This window comes from Nipponia nippon, unplaced genomic scaffold, assembly GCF_047370975.1.
Source record: "Nipponia nippon isolate SJK-2023a ecotype South Korea unplaced genomic scaffold, ASM4737097v1 scaffold_4, whole genome shotgun sequence".
Taxonomy (NCBI): domain Eukaryota; kingdom Metazoa; phylum Chordata; class Aves; order Pelecaniformes; family Threskiornithidae; genus Nipponia; species Nipponia nippon.
In genome coordinates this window covers 26,209,664-26,228,643 of record NW_028262358.1, presented here as the reverse complement: position 1 = coordinate 26,228,643, position 18,980 = coordinate 26,209,664, and positions in this window count along the sequence as shown.

Genomic DNA, 18,980 nt, shown 5'->3' with positions numbered 1-18,980 from the left:
GATTGGATTGCTTCACTTCGTTTTCAGGCATAGCAAACTCACCTTCTTTTATCAAAGGCACCTTTTTCCTTTAATCTAGGGGAAGAAACGTGCCCAAGTATTTAATGCCGTCACCATCTGCCAAGGCTATGTAAGGGAGGTGCAGGCGAAGCCTCTTCAAGAGAAGTGCGTTGCTGAATGGGAGTTGAACTTGCTTCAACTCACCAGTTGTGAGAATCCGTGAATGTGCTGGGGTAGGAGCTATGGGTTTGCTTTTTTTGCATCCATCCTGTGATAAGCTTTGAGGGAATTCTTGTCTGGGAGGCTTAAGTAAATATACCGAAGTGAAATAAACTCCTTGAGTAAATGCATAGGCACATAATCTTAGCCAATTCTTTATCATATTATTCATTCCTGTATTTCTCAGAGGCTGTGAGCTCAGGTCGTAATTGAAGTCCTGAAATCATTTAGTAGACATGCAAATCCAGGCAGTTTCTTGCCTTGCATTTTAAGTAATGATTTCTGTTAATTTTACGTACCTCTGCCATAGCACACAAGGATTAAGAGCCAGCCACAGCCAAGTTCCCCTTGTGAACATCTGTCTGCTGTGCAGCAGAGACGGCAGTATTGGAAAACGAGGATTTTTCTTGTATGGCCTGGGCTCGATGTGGGAGAATTGTGGCTGTGCGTATGAAAACAAGCACACAGAAGAGGATTAAGGAATTTTCTTTGGACACCGGATGCACTTAGCAGAGGTGAATAGCTGACCTCTGAGGAAGCTCAAGTGGGATAGCGACTTAGGGAGAGAACACGATGCAGCGCAGCTGCTGTTTAAAGAAGCAGCAAGAGTTTTGTGCTAGAGCCGTAACTGTGCAAGGATTCTTCTGCCCCTGTTGAAGTTAATAGCAAAGTGCCTCCATGGGAGTAGGGCCAAATTGTAGTCAGACCCTCATCGTTTTTATATCAGCTATCTGGGTTTGTTCCTAAGACAAGCATACTTTGAAATTTGAAATGTGTATACCAGTGTTACGTTTTCAATGTTGATTAGTAATTGTAACACGCTGTTTTCCAAAGCAGTGTACAAATGCCTCTTTGCTGCCTTCAGTTAGTGCTCTGAGATACAGGCACAAAGCTGATGTGTGATTGCCCTTAGAGAGCTCATGCGTTGTTCCCGCGCCTCAGGTGCTGGCGCACTTGTTAGTGGAATTGCGGTGAACCGGGGAGAGGATTTGGTCTTGTTTAAAACTTCTCCTTTGCCCCGTTTTTATCTTATTTTAACCAATTCCCTGGCGCAGTTCACGGCAGGGCTCTGCAAAGTGATTTGTCCTAGAGTGGCTCCAAAGACAGGGAGTTACCGGGAGATGGCGAGCGCTGAGGTCAGAGTTTGGCCCATCCTGGACGCGTGTTCACAGATACCAATGCTTCGCTTGCTGGGGCAACTGCTGGCTCCAAATGAGTTACTTAGGAACCCGTCTTATACAGCATTTTCCTGATGATCACGTGGCTTTCAGAGAGGTGGCCGAACCTCATGCATTCTTTTGGGTACTCTTAGTCAGTTTTAGAAATGGAATATGTACATCTGGGGTTTTGTTTTGTTTTTTCTTAATTGTTCAACACTTCTAAAAAGTTCAAATTCTGACACAAATGGAATAAGGGATGTTAGTAAATATAATATTTTACCTTTTTTTACTTGACAGCATGCAATCTGGGCATGGCAAGTTTTTTGCAACTTTTTCACGAGAATGATGAATGAGTACTCGTCTTGAGGAAACAAATTTGAAATAAAATCCTGTTCATTTTGGTGTCAGCACCACGCCTTTAAGGGGGTGGTGATGTTTCTTAAGAATCCTTTTTTGTCGACGTTTCAAGAGAGTCTCTGAGTACTGAAAATGAATCCTGTATTCTTTTTATTTGCGAAAGGCATTGTAACGCCGCGTATGAGTTGACTGCCTGGCATCAGGCAGGCGGCTTTCCAGGCAGCGGCTGCTAACGGGCGGTAGTGCTGCAGCAGTAGCAGCTAGCTTTTGGGAATTCAAACCCGAGGGTAAAAATAAACTGGGATTAAGATGTTAAACAAGAATTCCTTTTCAGCATCTGCCATCTCTCAGGAAATCCTAGTAATTGACGATGAAGAGAAAGACATACCCGTCTCTATAGGAAGACTGTTCTTCCAGCTAATGAGCTGATGTAGTAATGGCTCCTTTTTTCCCTAGTAAAACCTAATCAGGATAATAGGTTTGTTATGGTTTGTTGCTCCTTTCAAAGATGACAAACAGGCAATGTATTTTTTTTTCCCCGAAAATGTGTTTGCAGGATAGGAGCCAGCCTTCTGCTGGTGACTGTATTAACGTGGAGGAGGGAGGGAAAGGTGACTTGGGGACAGTCTGTCTCCGGCGCTGGGGAGCTGCCTCCCATAAGGAGGCAGGTTGTTAGTTTTGCAGCAGTCATTGGGAGACACCGGACGAATCACGTGAGCGAGAAACTGGAGCATTCTTGTTAACAACAGCAGAATTAACAATTACTTTACAGTTGTGCTGTCACAGGCTGCCAGGATTTCTCAGCTCCACATTAGTCACGCTCCCGTGGCCTCAGCCCCAGGAGCTCCTCTCCAGGGTCTGGGGTTGTTTTGGACTTGGTAGCCACGCGTGTCTCATGAAACAGTTTGCTTTGCAGGGGGGTTTCAGAAAGCCTGTCCACAAAAGCCTATGTGGATGTACGAGGGGGCTGTGCAAAGAGGGAGAGGGGTGAGAGCAAGTGGAGGACGGCAGTCCCTCCCAGCACAGAGCCTGCCTGGCCACCCCACCGCTGTCCTGCCTGGCCGAGGGCTCCTCTCCTCATCGTATTGGCCTGTTCAGAGACCTCCTGCAGGCCCTGCACCGGGAAGGAAGCAGGTGCCCCAGGGAAGGTAACTGGGATGAGGCTTCATCTTTTCCCCCTTCCCAGAGATGCCAGGAGACCCTTAATCCCATAGAGAGGGTGGAGGTGCTGCTGCTACGCCGGCAGGCACCGACGCGGGCTGAGTTGTGCCATGCAACAGCCCAGGAGTAGGAGGGCACGAAGCCCGACTGCAGGACACACTATATACTGTGCCTCAAAGGCGCTGTGCCTCAAAGGCACTGCACAGGGTTTGTGATATATGTGTATTACCGTAGCCAAGTCAACAGGATGCTTTTTGCCCACGCTAGATCCAAGTCAGTGCAGTCCCTGTGGCTTTAGATCCCATCCTCTGTGCTAAGCTACAGTAAAGGGTAATTAATTAGCACAGGGCTGGTTACATTGTAATTAACCATTAGTTTCAGCTGTGCTTGGGGGTTGCTTGTTTTACCAGGTGGACTGTGAGTTGGGTTGAGACCACCAGCTCTTGGACGGATAAACAGCTAAGAGCTGGTACTCTGAATTAGTTAACCTGAAATGGAGATGTTGACATGGTCATAACATTGACTGGTACTTGAGAAATAAATATTTTATTATGTCAGAGAGATGCAGGAATCTTCAGCAAAGGACATGAGAGAGATCAAGGTAAGGAACAGAGAAACAACAAGACAGAGGACAAAAATAGGACGGTAACCTTGGAGCAGTTGACAACGTAATTATGTCACTGCAACTGAACGCAGAAATTTGGCCTTAGTCTTTCAGACAAAACAGCAAAATCCCTCTAAAGCCTTACATGCTGCCCATGACATTACATTTCCTCTTACCACTGATACTGGCACAAATGTAAAGAGATGTTGCCAGAACTGCTAAAACAGAGGTTTATCAGGATGCTTAGTCACCCCTCCTTTACACTCTTACAAAAGGGCAATTTGGTAGCAGGGGCTGTAACTGAAAAACCATTGCCGGTACCTTGCTGTCACTGGGTAAGAAGCAGCAAGCTCCATGTTGTTTACTTGCCCTGGGTGTCAGGTTTCAAAAGCCCTCACTGCCATTGAATTAGTACGTTAAAAAAGAATGAATATTTAGCTTTAATAATGCATATCTTTTTTAATCAAAGCAGGAAAAGCTGAATCGGTTTTGTACTGAGTCATGAGCATAAACATAAAATGGATAAATGGGAACCAGTTAATACAATGTATTTGGACTTTTACAAGGTCTTTGAGAAGTTCCTTCACTGGGAGCTTCTAAAGAAAGTAAGTGTTTGCAGCTCATCACAGCAAAAGGCTCTAAGTTACTTCAGTGCCATCTCTGTAGCGTGAACTACTAAATTTCCCTCTCCAACATTATTCTGTGTATTGGTCTGGGCACTTCCCCCTATTCATCAGCTTAAGCACATCATCAACGCTCCTTTAGCCTGGGAAAGAAGTTGGAGGGAGGGGAGCTTACCTGGCCTTGCAGCTGTTTGGGGCTGGGGTCAACATGGTAGGCCTGTCCAGAAAAGACCATAGGAGCATCAAGCAACGGATGATCAATCAAGGGGTGCTTTTTTTAAAAGAGACCTCGTGGGTTCCTCTGGCACAGCCAGTGCTGACAGAAAACTTGAGTAGCTGGAGAATAAGCCAGATTTTCCGGCAATTCATGTTTCTCAGACATCACTCTGCTCCTAAGCATGGTCTCACTCTTTCCCTGTTACATTAAAGGACATGATTAAATTAACCAAAAAAACCAACAGCTGAGGTTGCAGGTCTGTAGCTTGCCTTACTGCTGCTCTGCTGCCTGTTATCCTCTCCCAGAGCAGGGGAAGAGCCGGTGGTAAGGAACACCACCTCCTTCTGCCATTCCAGATCTGTCAGGCTGCTTTGTACTTCAGTTCTTGCTCCCCTTCTCCCCCATCGGTATTGTGAGCGGAGTAGGGTGGAATGCAGTTAAATGCTGGTAAAATGCAGCTAAACCAGGAAGAAGCCCCAGAGGAATAAATTAGTGTCTGAATTAATTCCCGCTGCAAGCTGGAAGCTTTCCAGTAACTTCAGAGGCTGCTTGCTTGAGTCCAAAGGAAGGAGGGATCATTCAGAGATTGTGTTGCGGTGCAGAAGCTCTTGGAGTGCTTGCGAGCTTTGTGAAACAGCTCACCTGAAATACGGGCATGGGTATGTTTGGTGGGATTAGTCCATGGGAGACCAGGAGCCCCTAGGCACAAAGGAGGCCACCTTGTCCTCACGGGAGAGAAGAACTGAAGCAGATGTCGGCAGCACAGTAAGGTCCTGCTTCCAAAGAAGGGAGTCCAAATGATAGCGCTCAAAATCTGAGCGCCTAAGTGCACCACACAAGCTACTTCTGAGGGGGGGAAATATGCCAGGGAAAGTCTCTGTTAGTTACTGAAAGAGGTCCTGCAGTGTGGGGTGGTCCCACGCTACAAGAGGTCCCACAGTATTTCTGTGAGGGCCAGGGGATGGGGTGATTCTGGCGGTGCAGGAACAGCCATCAGGGTACAAAAAGAGCGAGCAAGACGGTGTGACCGAAGCAGCAAGGTACAGACCACCAAGAGCAAAGCTTCCCAGCGTGAGAAGGCTTGACTCTAGGAACTTTGCTGCAGCTCTTTTAGAGGTACAGAAAAGACAGAGAGTGGAACAAACTTAGATCCAGGTTTTTTTCCCCAAACTCAGCGGGATGCAAAGTGACTAATGGTATAACGGAACTTTCACAGAGCAGAGACCTGAAATACTGCTGTTTTTTCCTCAGTCAGATGCAACTAGGTATCCTTTCCCTTCTGTTGACTTGTGCTTGAGAGAGGGAAGCAGCAAAGGTCCTCTCCTCTAGAAACGTGTGAGATTCGAGGCTAGCACAGAGGGAGCTATGAAGGAGGGTGCAGACAGAACCTCCACCAAGCCGGGGTGGAGCAAACGAACCACCCCGCAGCTGTCACCCATTTACAAGAACTAGATCTAAGGCCACTTTGTGATTTAGGAGGGGCTACAGCACAGCGGGGGGGCGGGGTGGGCTGGTTTTCTGTGGGTATTTCTTCTTCTTTTCATTTTCTGCAGGAGGGGCTGAAGCAGAATTTGGCAATGCACAGAGGTGTGCTACAGAAATTTTGCCCCTGGTGGTAAAACCACGATGATTCTGCTCCCTCTAAAGCAGAGGGGAGGAAAGAGCAGCAGGACTTGCCCGTAAGTTTTGCAGCAGGAATCTCAACAGTCTGTGGGAGACCAAGGTTAGTCTTTTCCCTGGTATGGTATTTTATTAATGTTGCTGAAATAAAGAAAATATATAAAATAGGTAACAGAAGCATCATTGATCATATTAGCTAGATAGCTGTATCCTTAAACTTCTGGCCTTATGTGGTAATTTGCCAATTTTTTTTCCTTGGTCAAAAGAAATGTAATGTCTTCCGTGGGCAAAATGCTAACACCTTCCATTTGCAAGTGATGAGCAAGGTGTCAGGACTTTTCAACAGGATGTGGAGCATCTAATAAATCACTTTATTAGGCAGGGTTTAGAGCAGTCAAACCTAAAGAAGAACTCTTTGCCTGGACTTGCCTTCTGCATGAACTTTTCAGATGCTCATGCTCATGTGTAATAGTAAATTAAATATATACAAGGCTCCCAGCTTATAGAAATGAAAAAATGAGGTATTTGGGGTAACTTGTTTCAAACTCTTTGGCTCCATTAGTTTTTTGAGTTCTTGGATATAGGGGCTCGTTGAAGGCAGGCATGGGGAGTCTCTTCTCGTGGTTTGCTTCCCCAGGTCCTCTGGCTGGGAGGTTCTGGGACACCTGCTTTCTCTTCGGTGGCCTACCAAGACCTCCAATGGTGTGTAAGCTACCTTTGCCACAGGACGGGAAAAGCAAGGGGTAGGCTATAGACTATAGTGTGGACACGGAGAAGAAGGTCAGTAATTAGATTCTGTTCCTCCTGCTCCCTGGAGCTGGTCAGTAGGTGTGTTATTGCGTCCATCCTCGTGTTAAGAAATTATACTTCAGAAAGTGGCACTGTGCTGAGGAAACCATTTTAACACCAAAGCAAAAGTCGAAGGCCAAACCAGCTCTTGGGGATCTTCTGGTACCTGCAGAGTGCTTGGCTCAGGCATTCTCTTGTGCTGTGCTCCCTCTACCCCCTCCCCTCCCAGCATGCAGATAAGTTCCTGACTGACCTGTCAAATGCGAATAATGATGAGAAGTCTCAGTGATTCACGGCTAGGACACACGAAGCGCTCCGTTCTCTGCTCATACTGTGAGGCAATTAATGCAATTTGTGCTGTTTGGCTGAGTGAACAGTTTGAAATGAACCATTGAGCCATCTGTTCCTCCAGCTGACATCAGGCGTGTCAAGAGTAGCAGTTAGCTTTTGCTGGGAAAGAAACATCTCACTGTCATTAAAGGAAGTTCAAGAAAGGGGCTGGTGGTTTGGTTTTTTTTTTTTTTCCTTCCCCTTCTACTATCTTTAAACAAACTCTTTCATCTTTTCTTGTGGCTCAGGCTATGTGCCCTGGAGACTCTTCTGGCCTCTAGTCAGGGTCTTGGGAGCAGGGAAATGGCTACACTGAGCACCTTCTTCTCTCACCTCTTGCATGCTTTCAGTGAGAGAGGGAGGTGATCAATGGGGTCCGAGTTTTACACGATTCTTTTGCTCTTCCCTTGCTCTGTTCATCTCTGTAGGCTGCTTTCTTGAGCTGAGGGCTTCAAGAAATAGTCTCCCTTGAAACCAGCTCTCAGGAGGGTTTTCAAAAGGTCTTTTGGAGGTCGTGTTTCATCCTCTGCAATTATTAAAGGATACCTGCTACAAGAAAAAGTCATTATCTCAGTAGCAGTAGGAAGAGCAGGAAAAGGTTTGGCCTGTTTCTCAATGAAGAAGCTGCGCAGGAACAGAAACGATGGAAGAGACGGCCAGTGCAGCTAATGCTAGAGGCAAAGGGATAAGCTGAGCCTAAGGCAGGGAAGACTTAAGAGAAGACTTAAGCAGAATGTTTTAAGATTGACCAGGCCTGGTGAACTGCGTCCCTGAATACACAGAGATGTGATGCAGGATTTCTGAAAACTTGTGGACAGGCAAGATACCAGCAGATTGGGAAAAGCTAAGATGGTGCCTGTCTTTGAGAGGTGTATCTGGGGGCAGGTAGAGCAAAGTTAGGGAATTATAAAGGAGTTTGCATCAGCTCAAAACTTTTAGGACAAATTCCCAAAACAGTTTAAAAGCACCTATGAGAGAAGTGACTGATTAAAAAAAAAAAAAAAAGAAACTACATCACACCAAGCTCATTTCCTTCTAGGAAAGAGTGGCCAGAGAAGAAGCCACAGATGCTCTCTATCTTGATTTGCAAGGCTATGGCAGCGTGGCACAATGTTCCCGTTAGAACAGCTAGGAAAACACTGACAGGCCTGAGGGAGAGGTTTGATGCCTGGCTGGAGGGGTAGCATCCCTGAAGGGCAGCGGTGGCAGCAGACGTTACATCACAAGCTTGCCATTATAGTCTGTTCTGGAGCAAGCCTTTCAATGGGTTTGTTAATAGCCGCTGCTGGACAAAGGCCTATGCTTATTACATTAATAAAAATGATAAGGAGCTTGAAGGTCTTTAATGAGCAGGATTTGAATTCAAGATGTTATCAACAAATAGAAAAAATGGCCTGGGAAAGAAAAAAAGAAAGAAATTCAACCAAGATAAGATCAATATCATGGTCTTAGGCTGGAATAATCAAATGCATAATACAAGGTAACAAAATACGCTGCTTAACAAAAAGATCTGCAAAAACACAACAAGGTGGTATTGTGGACCACCGATTGAACAGGAGTCCACAGTATGATGACACCGAGAAAAAATAAATATAATTCAGAGTTGTTTACCTTTATAGGAGTATAATCTTTAGGACTTTGAAGTAATCCATTCCTTCTACTCAAAAGTATCAGACTTTGTCTGGCCTGGAGTATCCATCTAACTTGGGACACTTCATTCAGAGCAGGTGTGGCCAATTAGTCCAGGGAAGACTGGAAAACAAAAGAGGTGACTGAAAGGTGAAACGCTTAGGTCCTCAAATGCATAAAATCCTATTGCAGAGGGCAGGCACATCTGCTCTTTATGGTGCATAGGATAAACAACAAGGAAAATTGAGGTTCCAAATTAGGAGAAACATTTTAATGGAGATGGTTCAAAGGCACAGGAACTGATTGCTCAGGGAGGTGGGGTCTGTGTGAACATTGCTGCCTTCTTGGCATAAATGGAAACAAAACTGCTGCTGTGTGCATTGCCACGGGAAGAAAAACTGCATATCTGTGCCAGGGGGTGGGAGAAATGGGAAGGGGTGTGTGTGTTTGTTTGTGTTTTGAAATGGGAGAGTGGTCAGGGCCCTGAGGGCACCAGCAGGCTTTACCACCTCTGCCCCACCCCAGGGTTTGGCTCCCCATCCTGCTGCTCTCCTCCATGGGTGCCCCAGGGCTGGAAAGGCCCCAGGGGAGGGATGGACCCTGGCGCCTGAGGTCCCGGGCTGCCCTGGTGTGGCGCAGCCTGGCAGAGCTGGATTTGCTCCATGGTTCATCCAGAGGCACCTGAAGAGCTTGGATTTGGGCTTTGAATTGAGTCACGTGGGTGAAGTCCCAGGAAAGGCCCCTCTTTAAAGTGCTCACCTACCCACCGTCCTGCCACGATTGCCTCAGCAACGTTTCCCAAGTGAACGCCGCCACACACGGTTGGAGTTCTCTGTACCTAGGAAAGAACAGGCGTTTTTAGCAGAACAGCTTTTTGTTGACCAGATGAACCAGGGTTCTTCCTTTACTGTGCTAAATGGACAATAATTTAACCAATTTTATGGTCCGTTGTCCCATATAGCAGAAGAAAATGAACTACTATCTTAAGCAAATAGATACTAGATAACAAAATAATTTATTTTTAATGCAGAATTTATGTTCATCCAGCCCTGTGCTGTCGTTTTCCTCATATACCAAGAATTGCAGCCAAACCAAGTTACATGGCTCATCTCTGTTTTGTGATCATTTCATTTGTTCATAATTAATATGTCCTACGTTCTGCAAACCCAAGCAATAGCATCTGAGAGCTTTTTTTCTCTCTCAGTAGTCAGTAAACAGGCATCTGGCTGAGACACACTTGGCATTGTTTAACCAACAGACAGTTGTGTTTTATGGGATTGTGGCACACTGGGCCAAATTCCAGTCCCACTGGAAATCCCTGGTCCCTCTCTCCAAGGAATCCAGGATAAGGACAACAGAGACATCGGGGCCCAGTGTTTTTATTCTGGTAGGTGGATCCATCCCTGCCTTATCGACAGCTCTTCACCAGTCTAGGGGACATCATTGCTCTAAAGCTGTTGGCTGTTCTGGCAGGTAAGGTGTGGACTTAGGTGCTCCATGCCAGGCTTCGAGACAGAAGGGGGTGAGGGAATGACTCAACATCTAGTAACTAGCCTACTAATTGATCTGTTAACTGAAGACGGTGGCTTTTTTCCAAAAACTGTTTCTAAATAGTGCCCAAAGACATTTTGGCTGCCTCTGCACTTGGTGTTCCTTATAGCACGTGCAATCCTTGTACCTGTTTATTTGGAGAGCTGGTTGGGGTGCCTCAACAGGCGGCGCTTGATTGAAAAATGATGAAGAGGCCAACTGTGCTGCACTTCCAACTCGAGCGATTTAGGATGAAGCTTCACAATTGTTTATCTATTTTAGTAGTTTAAAAAAAAATACAACTAAGTAATATTATCCTCCTTTGGCATAGGTTTTATGCTATTCATTGCACTTAGCAAGGTTTTATACTTCATTTTATCTATTTGAGGTAAACATCCCCTTATAATCCATGTTTACTAAACAACATTTCCAAAATCCTTTCCCTAGGGTATTTTACCAGGATGTCATTGACAAAGCCAGTTGTTCTCCTGTTTGAGACAGGAATTACCTCTTTACCTTATAAAATGCATACCCTGCCAGCATTTGCCGTCCAGGTAAGGGAGACACAGCGACAGGCTCCTTCTCCCAGGGTATTTGGGGGCAGGTCCCCCCGGGGGGCCGGGGAGGACAGCGCTAGGTGGCAGCCTGAGCCCAGCCGGGGGCCAGCCTGAGCCCAGCTCGGGGCCAGCCTGAGCCCAGCCGGGTCGGGCGGGAGCCCCGGGGCAAGCGCCTCTCCGGCAAGAGAAGCCGGAGCCGCCGCCTCTCCCTTTGCTTCTCCCTCTCCCTCTCCTCGCTGCTGCTTCCCACGCTTCTCCAACTGACAGAAATTTTTCATTAAAAAGAATGCTGGATTCCAAACCTCGGCTTCCTATTTGCATTCAAAGCCATTAATGAAACTGTTCAATTGCTTGAAATTTAAATGGAAGTCATTTATTTGTCCTTCTCCTCCAGAGAAGGAAGGCCAAGAGAGAGCTGGAGCTGTTCTGAGTGTCCCAAAGCTTCCCGGGTTCATGACTTTCTAGTGCGAACATGATTCCATGAACATGGTGGTAGTTGCTTGCCAGCTAAATATTCTGTACGTTGCAGGAACATTTTTCTGTGAGGGCAGATGGTGTTCAATTGATAGTCAGAATAATACATGAACAGCAGAGAAGATGTGGGTTGATTAAATAATTAGCATACTGTGACATTCTATTGCTTCGCTGTAACTTAAAGCTGGGTCAAAACATTGGTCTATATTGCACCTCCCTCCCTCCCTCCTTTCTTTCTTCTGGTTGCTTTTATGTTCACTCCAAAGGAAAGTTTTAACAGAAATTAAATCCTTTCTTGGTAGCAAAATGTAGGAATTTTTGTTACTCGGCCCTGCATGTTATAGAATAAAAGTAACAATATAAAGGAAATTAAATTTTGCTAAATGAATTTAAGTTGCCAGGCAACCCGTCATACCCAGTGTGGGATCTGCGCAAGCATTATTCTCAACAAACAGCTTAATAGGTGGCACAGATCAGTGTTTAGACCGAAACGGATGATCTCAGGAAGCCAGGGCAATGAGGACTAGCGGGAGGGCTGAAGGCTGGTTTTCAGTCACCAGGGCTGTCTGAATAGCTCTTTCCCTTCACGGTTTGTTTGCATGTCCACCAGAAGTCTGATTAGTTAATCTTATCAACTCTACCCCTTCCTGTCCCCCCACTCTGTAATTGTACAATAACAATAATTACAGGCAGTTTGCTGTCATCCGAGGAATAAACATGGAAAACATGCTTCTCTCAGCAAGGATATCATTATTCACTAACTAAATACAACCCACTGAATTACTCATCCTCCTCCCTAAGTCCTGTCATCTATTCTGGGTTTTTGGTTTTTGGAGACTTTCTGTGAATAAAAACAAAAGAAGTTGTCCCACTAAGAAATCACTATCCTGTAAAACATTAGTGCTGACTAAAAAGAGAGCAGTATCTTTAGTTGCCATGTAATCACCGGCCAGGGCGTAGGGGAGAAGTTGCCGTCGTACCTCGCAGGGTCGGGTGTCTGAGACTTTGGATGGTGCGGTACCTCCGCTGTCAACAGAAATTAAAGACATTCTCTACTACCCTGTAAGTGTTAGTGCTGTCCTTAGAGTAGTCTTCTGGATGTCCCCAGTACTGCAGCTCTAGTACCTTATAACATCTCATTTTCTTGTTTTGCTCTGAAATGAATGTTTTTCTTGCTGATGCCAGTCCTGAAGGCGAGGATTCAAACTCTACGTTTGAGAACAGTCATGGTAAACTTGACCGGAGGAGGCAGTGCGTGACCTCTGCTAAGGTGGGCTGACACTGTGAAGGAAGAGCAGTAGTGCTCCTGGAGCAGCTCGAGAGGATGTACATTCTCACTCCAGTACCTATCTGAAGAAAAAACTTGAATATTTCTGTGTCAAAGTGCTGCAAAACCTAACTGTACAAGAAGTACAATGGGTCCCCTCAGGGATTGCACTTGGAAATCAAATTTCTTGAGGTTCTTTTGCTATTCTGGAGAACAAATGTTCAAAAGTGATATTAGAAGAATCCAATAAATTCATATTAAATTCTCTGAAATGTACTTTATAGAAATAGAAAATACAAATTCTATTGTTAACTATTTTTATTTCTATGAACAAACAGAAAATATCTGTATTGTGTGGAAGTAGAGTGTCAACGAGAAGTAACATAAAAAAAAAATCATGTGCTTGCAAATACGTATGGAGAAGGAGGAAACGGCTGCTTTTAATGCAAAAGGATTGACGGAGCCTTCTACTATGCAACTCACAGCTCAGCTCAAGCCTGATTTGCCTCCTCCTGAAGTCTGCAAAACCTTTCGCTTCTCAGGTGTGTGGTGTAAAGACCAGGTGCTGCTCCTGAAGATACCTGCTGCCTGCCAGGTTTCTGGGTGAACCTTTATTTGGAAATTACGTCCTTCAATTCCTGTCCTGAGCTGTTAGTATAATACTTGCCTCTTGTTCTAAGCAGTTGCTTTGTTCTTGTAAGTGATTAAATTCCACTGCTGGGAGAAATTATTCCAATCTACTCCTGTTTATCTTACAAAATATTACATAGCTTAATAAATGCCTAATTTTAGGATCTCTGGGTAATTACTGCTATTATTATTTTTTAAGTAGCTTATTAATACGACCAGGCCAGGAGGTTGGAATCGTTGCCAATTTATGCCCTCCCTGCTCTTGAACTGAAGGAATGACATGATGAAGATACTGTCCTACTTGAGTACTGAGACCCACAGCTGCATTTCAAAATGTAAGATAAATTGACTTAGATCACATACCTCAGATTCATTTACTTGTTTCATTTATAAAATGCACCTTGAAAAACATGTTTGCTTAATATAAAAGCTCAAAGTCAAATAAAGAGGACTGGAATGGATGAGAACAAACAATTCAAAACTGGCATCCCTTTAGCTCAGTCACAAGCTGCAAATTGACAGTGCTTCTAAAGTTCATATTCACCAGATGAGTTATAGGATTAATTTTCTCCCTAACCTAACGGAAGGAAGAAATTCGATTACATCCAGAATCCTCAGCAAGAACAGGTATAACTTTTCATCTAGTTATTAACATCTCCAACTGTCATCAGAGGGATTGTTTGGAAATACAGCAAATCCTCCTTCCTTCTTGACCTCTGGAAGGCTTGAAAATGCCATGTATAAAGCATTCGCTCTCTATAAAACATTAACGGTCAGGTTTATACCAGGGTACTTAGATGCCGATAGTGAAGGGGACGAGCTGTGAGTACAAAGCAGATGATTTTTTGAGTAAGAATACAGTTGGAAAAGTATGTTTATGGCATTAAGCTGTGATTCTGAAGGTCTGGGAGGGCTGTGGATACCTAAATTCAATTGGAAGTCAGTGGGAGCAGTGGCATGATTAGCACGCTTGGCTGGTGATGCTCATCTCAATCTTGTAACAAAGCCCAAAACAGGGATACAGAATTACCTAACACAATGTTCTTATGAAGCTCCAGATGTAAATGACTCTGTGCTCTCATTGTCATAATTTTGCTTTATCGATTAACTATGTTCTTATAATAAATGTGAGGGGGCATCATAGTAATGGGATGTGAGGGTAGTTTACGATTGAATGTCATTACTTGGTTTGAGGGACCCCTGAGACACGCAATAATGCAGTCATAGTCCACACGGGTAAAGTGGCAGCAGCAAGCCTTAAAAAAACATAAATGTTTGCTATTTGAGTGTTATATAAGTAAAGGAGCTTGATCATGCACCATATGAAATTTAGCAAACTTTATCAGTTATCCTCCTTCAATCTGAAGAAATTAATCTGAAGAAAAGTTCCAAGGATGAGATTGAATAAAAAGCTCACAAAGACACCAGTTACAGTGTACATGAGTCCTGGCCAGTCTTCATTTTCTTCTAGCTACTGACCAAATGTGTTTTAAGTAAATCTGTTTTGTTGGGAACGTGATCTTGAGATTATTTCCCAGTGTCAAAAATCCTGACCAAACAGACGTTTGAGGTTTTGTGTTTGGTTTTGGGTTTGTTTCGTTTTGTTTTGTTTATTATAAAAATCCCAACCCCATCCATTTTCCTTATAAACAAAAGCACCATTTTGAAGCTCCTGTGGGACTGGGACCCACGTGATGCTTTTATACCTCTCTCATACTGCATCCAAATTACAGTGAAGAGGAGTTTATTCTTCTTTATTGTATCTGCATATATTCTGTTTTTCTCCATTAGTTTAGAATATTCCTGTTTAGCTACCACAAATGTTCCTTGCTGGATAAGCTCTTTCTTATTTCCAGTTAATTGTTTGTCTGAATTATAAAGGAGAGGTTGCCATCTCCCACTACAAAATATGCCAGTATCAATATACCTGCTAAAAAACCAAAGGAATTCTTAAGGTTGCATTCTGGATTTTAGCATCCATCTTCTGATTTACTGAGAAGGTAAAAGATGTGTATGAAGCATATGGATGATGTACTGTTCTGAAAGATGCTGTGACTAGAAGTGCTGAAACACGAGATGCTGACTCAAAGGTGAATTTATATATACCATTATATTTGTTTGGGTTTGTTCCAAATAATGGTGGAATGAATTTTAAAGGCTGCTCTTTCTATCTGGATGGAAGAACAAAAACATTCAAAAATATCTTCAACTTGTTGCCTTTCTTTGGCATTGGCAAATACTAGTTTTTTCCAGTTAGAAATATAAAACTTTCTGCTGCTTTAATTTGTGCAATACAAAACTATTTTTAAAAATCTTGCTATGCAGGAAAGTATTCCTCTTCCTGTCCGAATTTGCCACGGACTTCACGAGAAGAGCAGCAGCTTGATGGTCCTGATGATCCAGTCCTGCTAGAGACCCCACCGGATAGCTATGGAAAGCCTCCAAAGGTAAACTTCATGCTCCCCAGTTGTTTGTCAGCTGCGTGCAGGTCTAGTCTCCCTGAATAATTTAGAGATGTTTTAAGTTACACTCATTGCAAATGGCCTTCAAAAGGAAAACAAGCAGTTGGGCTGGTGGGGTCCAAAAATATCCTTGCTGTGTCCCTGAACATGTGTCCATTCATTCCCCCTCTGCTAGCAAGAAGCGGGTAACACAAGGCTTGCTTTGCATGTTTGGGCTCCATTTTGTGTTCAGTAGCAAGCTGCAGTTTATTTTAGCATACTAGAGTAGCTACACTTATGTCCAGAGGAAGGATACACTCCTTTGAGGCTGCACTGCATTTATTGTATTAACCCTGTTTCCCTCTGGAAAACTTGCTTGAACAACGATGGTAGGCCAGGTCCCACATCATAGTTGTCCTTTATGTTTGCATTGCTCTATAATGCCTTTAGCCCACCTGTTTTGTGCATTTAATTATTCATGTGGTATTCATCCATTTTCAGACATGTAAGTTGAATTAAAAATGTTAAAGCCTAAAAATTTTATGAGGTTTGTGGTTGTGGAAAATTAAGTGAGAGGTGTTTCATAATGAGAAATAATACCAAAATTGATAAGCTATTGTTACTTTTCCAAGATGTAATTATGAGTTTATTACCAATGTCGTCAATTCAATCTTAATCAATTGTGTAAGTAAGTTTAGCATCTGCAAGCTTGAAGCCATTTTCTTACATGAGTTTAGAGGATTTTTTTTTAGACCTGTGCATGTGAGCTTGATACAAATGCTATGCTGGTGCCAAACCGATGTTTGAACTTGTAGAGTGTGATTGAAGGAGACAGACCAAGGTTTTAGGGATTGGCACTATCTAAAATGAAATTTTAATTCAGTCATATATTGTACTTCTAACATTTCATGTCAGTAGCTTCAAAATTAAGTATATAGCAATAAAAGCTTTCCATTAATAAATCTCCATCAATCAAAAAAGTTGGCTTTGCTTTATTTCTTATCATGATTATGAGTTTTAAAAATGATTAATGACCTAACATGTTTGATTTTCAAAAAGCCAGGACAGCAAACACATTTATTGCATGAATGAATTACCTACACAATATCTGTAGCGTTTTGTGTTATGCACGTTGGAAAAAAATAAACCCAGGCTTTCCATGTCAGGGTAAATTGATTTCCAAGGCATCAATTTCAACCATTAGTACCTAAAGATGACTGAAAAAAGCCTCCATGTATGTAGAGATTATTGTGATACAAGTCTCTGGAAACAGATATATTTTGCAGGATACTTTGGGATATTGAAAACTGATATAGATTTTTAAGACATCACCCCCCCCCCCCCCCAAATCAATACTGGAATATTATTTTTATTTCTTGCTCTCCATAAAGCATTTCCTAGAGATCTTGGGAGAGCTCTATCATTAATGTTACCATCCATGACATGCTGTCACAAGGTACTGAAGCTAGTAGAGCAAAAGACAAAAGAGTAAACAGCCCGTGGCATACGCTGGAGCACAGCCACCCATTAATGAATCCACGTATATAAACGCCCTCAATAACAGTGGGAGATGCAGGTGTGTTTATTACCCAGGAAAGGGGAGCTCAGGCACAAATGCATATGTAGCACCGTTAATGTAAATGTAAAGAAACAGGAAACTAAAAATCTTTCTTACAAATTCTTTCACAGGGTAAACCAATAGTTTACTGGAGCCAGCTTCTCCTCAGGACCTTACCTCCACTAATTCTTTAATAGATTAGTTGTCTCTGTGTTTTAAATATGTAAATTAGATTAGAAACTACAGGGTAAGATAAAAAAGGAAGAAGCTGCAAGGAAAGAGAGGAATTCACTTCAGAGTGAAAATCTTTATCTTGTGCATAAATTATGCAGCTCTGGAGGAACATATTCTCTGTTTTTCTGGTTTGTGTTTTAGACTCCATGAACTGTATTGTGTTTGGAGACAATACATAATTGATAAGATGTAATACTGACTTGATACATTTCTGGCACTCTTTGAGTACAGTTGGTAGCTGAGATAGCTAGTTTAACCAAGGGCTGGGAGGTGACAAGAGAATTAGTGCCTGCCCCATTCATCCTGAGCCCCACAAAAGCTGGGAATTATATTTCCAAGTATTATTTCTCCATGTCTGGGGAAGACTCACTCACTCACTCCAAGCAGCATACAGATGCAAGAGCATTGAAGAGACCTGTATATGAATACATAAAACAACACTATCTGGTCAAGTGGAAGATCAATTTCTAATTTAATACAGAGTTTTTATCTTAAATAAATACTTTAATTGCAATCATCCCAGTACCTGGGAATGTTAGGTAGCCTGTGGGGAGCATAGTGAGAAATATGCTCCCTGTATTACAAAGTTGCTTAAATCTGGGACAGTGCTTTCTGCAAGTAATGTAAAAGCAAGCTTTTTATACCAAAGCAAATGAAAGGAGTGTCAGATTCAGGTATGAATAACTATATTATCCCAGGGGAACTGTAATGATTCTTTCAGTTATTTGGTGTTATTTAATTACAAGAAGGGCTGTGTAGATTAACACAGCAGAGCGTAACTTTTTAAACAAAAAAAGTGGACTTAAGATGTTTTCTGTGGGCACTGTATACGCAAGCTCTTTACAATAGACTTGTGCTTAGGTTAGGAAGGCCATATGTCTCCTGGAAGACAGAAGATAATGCTGCTTTTTTTGGAGATTGTCCTTTTATTTGCAAAAACAGTTGTCTTGTGATTTGGCAGTGGCATTCTCTATTCTACCCATCTAATACGCATCTCCGGCCCGTGTTTTCCAGGGTGCAGCAGCTCCTTTCTGAGTTACTTGCCATGCATTACAGCGCTACAGAAGATATGAAGAGTGGAAAACAGAGGAGTGACTGGGAGGGAGGCAGGAGGTGGGCACCCAGGGGCTACCAGCAGGAAGATGATTGCACATGAAGGACAAGTAGGTTGAGGGAAGGATTTGTTCCTTCAAAACAGTTTTCAGTGGTCCTGGGGATAGGGACAGGGTACCACTTCTGTCTGGGAATTAGAGAAAGAGATTCTTGAAAAGGATTTCTGCTATATGCGGCGAACTGAAGCTTAAAAGCATTGATTCAAGTATTGCATAGCTTACTTGTGATGTATGGATATGTTTCTAACATCATATTAAAAACGCTGTTACCTTGTGTAGCAGAGTTAGCAATCAGAAACTCATTATGGAAGTAATTTTACAAATGCTGCTTGTTTTCTTGTGGTTGTAGCTGTTGAGCGCGTTAGTGTTTTACTGCAAGTTTTCCATTAGGAAAATATTTACAATCTTAATTCTAATATGATTAAAAGTGCTGTGCTTGGGAATTTTTATGGTCACTAATTAGGTTAA